We start from the raw sequence: 7,835 nt of genomic DNA, 5'->3' as shown, positions 1-7,835 counted from the left end.
TTCGCTGGGCCTGCAATAACATCTGCAAAGTAATATATTATAATATTATAGTATTATTGTAACGGCGATCCTCCTCCTCTCCCTCTTCGGAAAAGGAGGAGTATTGAGGGAACCAAGGCGCAGCGAAGTTTGAATACATATTTATTAAACAAGACGAAAAACGAACACGAACTACACTTGAAATGATACAAAATAACAAACGACGTAGACTGACCTAAACATGAGAACTTACATAGACACGAAGAACGCACGAAATGGAAACAGACTACATAAACCGAAACAGTCCCGTGTGGTACGAAATAACATACAGACACGGAAGACAATCACCCACCAACAAACAGTGAGAACACCCTACCTAAATATGACTCTTAATTAGAGGAGAACGCAAAACACCTGCCTCTAATTAAGAGCCATACCAGGCAACCACAACCAACATAGAAACAGATAACATAGACTGCCCACCCAAAACACATGCCCTGACCATAAACACATAAAAAACAACATAAAACAGGTCAGGACTGTTACAGAACCCCCCCCTCAAGGTGCGAACGCCGGGCGCACCAGCACAAAGTCCAGGGGAGGGTCTGGGTGGGCAGTTGACCACGGTGGTGGCTCCGGCTCTGGACGCTGTCCCCACACCACCATAGTCAACCAACGCTTCTGTCTACCCCTCCTAATGACCACCCTAAAACTCACATCCCCTAAATAAACGGCCAGCACCAGGACAAGGGGCAGCACCGGGACAAGGGGCAGCACCGGGACAAGGGGCAGCACCGGGACAAGGGGCAGCACCGGGACAAGGGGCAGCACCGGGACAAGGGGCAGCACCGGGACAAGGGGCAGCACCGGGACAAGGGGCAGGTCCCGGCTGATATACTCTGGCAGATCCTGGCTGAGGGACTCTGGCAGGTCTATGCAGGCTGACGGCTCTCGACGCTCATGGCAGGCTGACGGCTCTCGACGCTCATGGCAGGCTGACGGCTCTCGACGCTCATGGCAGGCTGACGGCTCTCGACGCTCATGGCAGGCTGACGGCTCTCGACGCTCATGGCAGGCTGACGGCTCTCGACGCTCATGGCAGGCTGACGGCTCTCGACGCTCATGGCAGGCTGACGGCTCTCGACGCTCATGGCAGGCTGACGGCTCTCGACGCTCATGGCAGGCTGACGGCTCTCGACGCTCATGGCTCGCTGGCGGCTCTCGACGCTCATGGCAGGCTGACGGCTCTCGACGCTCATGGCAGGCTGGCGGCTCTCGACGCTCATGGCTCGCTGGCGGCTCTGGCAGATCCTGTCTGGTTGGCGGCTCTGGCAGATCCTGTCTGGTTGGCGGCTCTGGCAGATCCTGTCTGGTTGGCGGCTCTGGCAGATCCTGTCTGGCGGGCGGCTCTGGCAGATCCTGTCTGGCGGGCGGCTCTGGCAGATCCTGTCTGGCGGGCGGCTCTGGCAGATCCTGTCTGGCGGGCGGCTCTAGCGGCTCCTGTCTGGCGGACGGCTCTGTAGGCTCATGGCAGACGGGCGGCTTTGCAGGCTCATGGCAGACGGATGGCTCAGACGGCGCTGGGGAGACGGATGGCTCAGACGGCGCTGGGGAGACGGATGGCTCAGACGGCGCTGGGGAGACGGATGGCTCAGATGGCGCTGGGGAGACGGATGGCTCAGATGGCGCTGGGGAGACGGATGGCTCTGGCCGGATACGGCGCACTGTAGACCTGGTGCGTGGTGCCGGAACTGGAGGCACCGGGCTAAGGATAAGCACCTTCCTACTAGTGCGGGGAGCAGGGACAGGGCACACTGTATTCTCAAAGCCCACTCTATACCTGATGCGAGGTACCGGCACTGGTGACACCGGGCTGAGGACAAGCACATCAGGATTAGTAGGGGGAGAATATACAGTGTGTTCAGGGCTCTGGAGACGCACAGGAGGCTTTGTGCGTGGTGCCGGAACTGGAGGCACCGAACTGGATACACGCACTACAGAGAGAGTGCGTGGAGGAGGAACTGGGCTCAGGAGACGCACTGATAGCCTAGTGCGTAGTGTAGGCACTGTAGGTACTAGGCTGGGGCGGGGAGGTGGCGCCGGAAATACCGGACCGTGGAGGCGTACTGGCTCTCTTGAGCATTGAGCCTGCCCAACCTTACCTGGTTGAATGCTCCCGGTTGCCCGACCAGTGCGGGGAGGTGGAATAACCCGCACCGGCCTATGTAGGCGAACCGGGGAAACCATGCGTAAGGCAGGTGCCATGTATGCCGGCCCGAGGAGACGCACTGGAGACCAGACGCGTTGAGCCGGCCTCATGACACCTGGCTCAATACCCAATCTAGCCCTGCCAGTGCGGGGAGGTGGAATAACCCGCACTGGGCTATGCACTCGTACAGGAGACACCGTGCGCTCTACTGCGTAACACGGCGCCTGCCCGTACTCCCGCTCTCCACGGTAAGCCTGAGAAGTGGGCGCAGGTCTCCTACCTGCCCTTGGCCCACTACCTCTTATCCCCCCCCAAGAAATTTTTGGGAGTTACTTACGGGCTTTTTGGGCTTCCGTGCCAGACGCGTTCCCTCATAGCTCCGGTTCCTCTCTCCGGTAGCCTCTGCTCTCCTCAGTGCCTCCAGCTGTTCCCATGGGAGGCGATCCCTACCAGCCAGGATCTCCTCCCAAGTGTAGCAACCCTTTCCGTCCAATACATCGTCCCATGTCCATTGTTCCTTCTTTTCCTGTCCCTTACTCCATTTCCTCCGCTGCTTGGCTCTGGTATGGTGGGTGATTCTGTAACGGCGATCCTCCTCCTCTCCCTCTTCGGAAAAGGAGGAGTATTGAGGGAACCAAGGCGCAGCGAAGTTTGAATACATATTTATTAAACAAGACGAAAAACGAACACGAACTACACTTGAAATGATACAAAATAACAAACGACGTAGACTGACCTAAACATGAGAACTTACATAGACACGAAGAACGCACGAAATGGAAACAGACTACATAAACCGAAACAGTCCCGTGTGGTACGAAATAACATACAGACACGGAAGACAATCACCCACCAACAAACAGTGAGAACACCCTACCTAAATATGACTCTTAATTAGAGGAGAACGCAAAACACCTGCCTCTAATTAAGAGCCATACCAGGCAACCACAACCAACATAGAAACAGATAACATAGACTGCCCACCCAAAACACATGCCCTGACCATAAACACATAAAAAACAACATAAAACAGGTCAGGACTGTTACAATTATAATTCAGAAATGTTCACAAGTTGTTCACTGTTTTCACAAGAAACAGACTGACACACATTTTCTGTTTTGACTGAGTTACTGTGTATGTGACCAATAACTGTGTATGTGTATGTGACCAATAACGTTTGATTTGAACGTATTTTTGATTAGGGGCAATACTTTCCATGGTTTCATTACACAACCATGCTGTTTTGAGACTTTCCACTTTAACAGTGTAGTTTCACACAGCAGCCGTCCGTAATCTTTGCCAAGACTCCACCGTGGGGAAGAGACAAATAAAGCACTTACCATATCCTCAAAAGGTCAAATTCTATACAATTAACACAACTTTATTTGGCATTAGCCCTACTCTGAATCCCACATTTTAATACTTTCAATGAATCTAGTTTGAACAGGTTTTTGCTACTTGTCACCTTGGCCATGTGGTTGATGCTGTCAGAGATGGTGCATTTCTTCCTGCCCCCATTATCTATCATCTCTGATTCTCTGCAGCGCCACCACATCCTGTCTAGCTTAGAGACCCTAACTAGACATCTCCATAAACAGAAATAAACATAATTCATCATACCCTTTGAATCTTAAATGGATCTTATGAGCAATTAATCCAATGAAAAAGCTATTGGTGAGCTATTGGTTGTGTATTTCACAGCAAGAGGAATACAGGTTAAAACCTAAACACATCTCAAACACTAAAACCCCGTGTCTCTTGCCCTCCTGTCTGTGCATGGCACCCACACATTCCAGTTCCGGCTACAAGCCTGGCATATCATTATTACCACACGATTCAATTACTTTCAAATGTCTTCCAATGGTTAGTACATTTTAGATGATCATGATTGTGTCTCTACATAGCAACATTTCCTACTGCATTCTGAAATGTCTTACTGATGGAGCTCTCTCTCTGACTCTCTCCATCTTGAGTGTCTCTCTATCTGACTCTGTCTCTCTCGGTCTCTCTCTCTCACTCTTATTGTATGCCTGTCTCTCTTTCCTCCCTCTTTCTTTCTGTCTCTCTCCTCTGGATGTGAGAGGAGGGGCCATATAATGTTAAAATGTCAGCATGCAGTTAGAAAGTCTATTCAGTATACATTGTAAAATCTATATGTAATTTAGCAGACACTTTTATCCAAAGTGACTTACAGTCATGTGTGCATATATTTTACGTACTGGTGGTCACAGGAATCAAACCCACTATCCTGGGGTTGCAAGGGCCACACTGTACCAATGAGGTATGGAAGGCTATGCTCCGCTGAGAACTAACAGAGGGACACTATGATAACTGGTCACAGTTGGAAGCCGTCCTTTTGCCGTCATTATCTGTTCTGTTCATTTAAAACTAAGTTGAGATTAAAGGTTAGGCAAAGGAGTCCTTCATTTGACTAGCTTACTAGCACAGATCTGACTTGCACAGAATTGGCTGACAGTGGTTATTTTGAAATGATTGTGATACTGTATGTGGATTTATCTTACCTACTTTAGTTGAATGCACTTATTGTAAGTCACTCTTGATAAGAGTGTCTGCTAAATGTAGGTGCAGGGGACTAAGAGCATGGTTTGTGGTGTCAGATCTCTTGTTTGAGAGAAGAGTCAGAGGGAGGTACCACATCTCCCCTATAAGAAGAATGACATATAGGCTACTGATCTCAGAGAGAACAAATAAGCGATAACCACACGCTGTAATAGATGGCGATAGAGAAGTGTACATGCACACTCACACACATACAGACAATATGGGGGTGTTGTGGGGTTGGCTGAATTCAAGTATGTTGACACTCGTTCATTTTTATACATTTATTTGTGTAGTTTTTCTTGAGCTAAAGCAACCGGGTTAACTTATGAAGGGAATGAGAGAGTCAGAGACCGGTAAAGCTATATGCGAAAATGATAAATTCATCACTGTATGTCTGATTGTAGCCAGGGTAAATTATTACTTTAAACACTAAAGCAGTTGATGAGCTCTTTGCTAAGGCAAATTTCAGCCCCTCTCACAGCTTGTTTATCCCACCCACCCCTACCAAGTACAATCTAATAGGTTTAACCTGGCTGAGTTAGCCCAAGCAACACACCCACACAGATCTCTGGTTACCCCACACAGGCCCCCATCCCTCCCACAATCTGGCTGCTCTTCCAAAATGTATTCCTGAGGCATATGTCTGTGTTCAGTCACCTGCAGCCTTTACCCTTGTGTGGTGTTCATGTTTTTTTGTTCATATTTTTATATATTTTTTTTATTTTACCTTTATTTAACTAGGCAAGTCAGTTAAGAACAAATTCTTATTTACAATGACGGCTAGGGACATTGGGTTAACTGCCTTGTCCAGGGCCAGAATTACAGATGTTTTACCTTGTCAGCTCGCGGATTCAGTTACTGGCCCAATGTTCGCAGGTCTGATGGACCCACAATATTATTGGATTTTTAATAACTTCTTAGGGCTGAGATCCCGCTAACGGGATCGAAATGACAACAGCCATTGATCGTGCAGGGCGCCAAATTCAAAACAACAGAAATCTCATAATTAAAATTACTCAAATGTAGAAGTATTTCACACCATTTTAAAGATACACTTCTTGTTAATCCCACCACAGTGTCCGATTTCAAATAGGCTTTACGGAGAAAGCACCACAAACGATTATGTTAGGTCGAGCCAAGTCACAGAAAAACACAGCCATTTTTTCCAGTCAAAGAGAGGAGTCACAAAAATCAGAAATAGAGATAGAATTAATCACTAACCTTTGATGATCTTCATCAGATGACACTCATAGGACTTCATGTTACACAATACATGTATGTTTTGTTCGATAAAGTTCATATTTATATAAAAAAATCTCAGTATACATTGGCGCGTTATGTTCAGTAGTTCCAAAAACATCCGGTGATTTTGCAGAGAGCCACATCAATTTACAGAAATACTCATAATAAATGTTGATGAAAATACAAGTGTTATGCATGGAACTTTAGATACACTTCTCCTTAATGCAACCGCTGTGTCAGATTTAAAAAAAGCTTTACGGAAAAAGCTAATCATGCAATAATCTGAGTACAGCGCTCAGAGACCAAACAAGCCAAAAAGATATCCGCCATATTGTGGAGTCAACAGAAGTCAGAAATAACATAAATATTCACTTACCTTTGATGATCTTCATCAGAATGCACTCCCAGGAATCCCAGTTCCACAATAAATGTTTGTTTTGTGCGATAATGTCCATCATTTATGTCCAAATAGCTACTTTTGTTAGCACGTTTTGTAAACAAATCCAAAGTCACGAAGCGCGTTCACTAGGAGCAGACGAAATGTCAAAAAGTTCCGTTACAGTCCGTAGAAACATGTCAAAGGATGTATAGAATCAATCTTTAGGATGTTTTTAACATAAATCTTCAATAATGTTCCAACCGGAGAATTCCTTTGTCTGTAGAAAAGCAATGGAATGCGAGCTACCACTCACATGAACGAGCGTCACAAGCTTGTGGCACTCTGCCAGACCACTGAGTCAAAGAGCCCTTATGAGCCCCTCATTTACAGTAGAAGCCTCAAACAAGTTTCTAAAGACTGTTGACATCTAGTGGAAGCCTTAGGAAGTGCGACATGACCAATATCCCACTGTATCTTCAATAGGGAATGAATTGACCAACCTCAGATTTCCCACTTCCTGGTTGGATTTTTTTCTCAGGTTTTTGCCTGCCATATGAGTTCTGTTTTACTCACAGACATCATTCAAACAGTTTTAGAAACTTCTGAGTGTTTTCTATCCAAATGTACTAATAATCTGCATATATTAGCAACTGGGACTGAGTAGCAGGCAGATTACTCTGGGCACCTCTGGGCACCTTATTCATCCAAGCTACTCAATACTGCCCCCAGCCATAACAATACAGCCATAACAATTTACGTAAAAATACTTAATACTTAATACTTAGATGTTGACTTATAATAGACAGCATACATTGTTAATATTTGTCATTTACCTCAGCTAGATCACATTTATCAATAAAAGCGCTGTTCGTTTTATTTATAAAATTAGATTTGTGTAAACAAAAATCAATTATAATCAAGACATGAGTGGAATAAATCATGTTAATCTTGAACAAATATAAATTTAAAAAGGTTGTCACGACTTCTGCCATGTCGTTGCCTCTCCTTGTTCGGCGGTCAACGTCACCGGTCTTCTAGCCATCATTGATCTATTTTTAATTTTCCATTGGTTTTGTCTTGTCTTCCCACACACCTGGTTTCAATCCCATTCATTACCTGTTGTGTATTTAACCCTCTGTTTCCCCTCATGTCTTTGTCAGAGATTGTTTTATGTCAGTGTTGTTTCTTGTTGAATAGGTGCGTGACGGGTCCTCGTATCCATGTTTATTTTTATGTATGTACATTTTAGTGTTTGGAGCATGTTAAGTGGACATATATTAAAATACTCCATTTACACTCCGTTTGACTCTCCTGCGCCTGACTTCCCTGCCACCTATACACACGACTCTGACAAAGGTTTTCAGCACTATTGATGTTTATTGCTTTGAAATAAACAAATTGGAAGGACAAATTTTACATACATTATTTTTTGGAAATGATAAATGAGCCCGATTGAACTCAAA

The sequence above is a fragment of the Salvelinus fontinalis genome, chromosome 5, assembly GCF_029448725.1.
Source record: "Salvelinus fontinalis isolate EN_2023a chromosome 5, ASM2944872v1, whole genome shotgun sequence".
Classification (NCBI taxonomy): Eukaryota; Metazoa; Chordata; class Actinopteri; order Salmoniformes; family Salmonidae; genus Salvelinus; species Salvelinus fontinalis.
The sequence above is the reverse complement of the archived record's forward strand: the minus strand, read 5'-3'. Positions refer to the sequence as shown.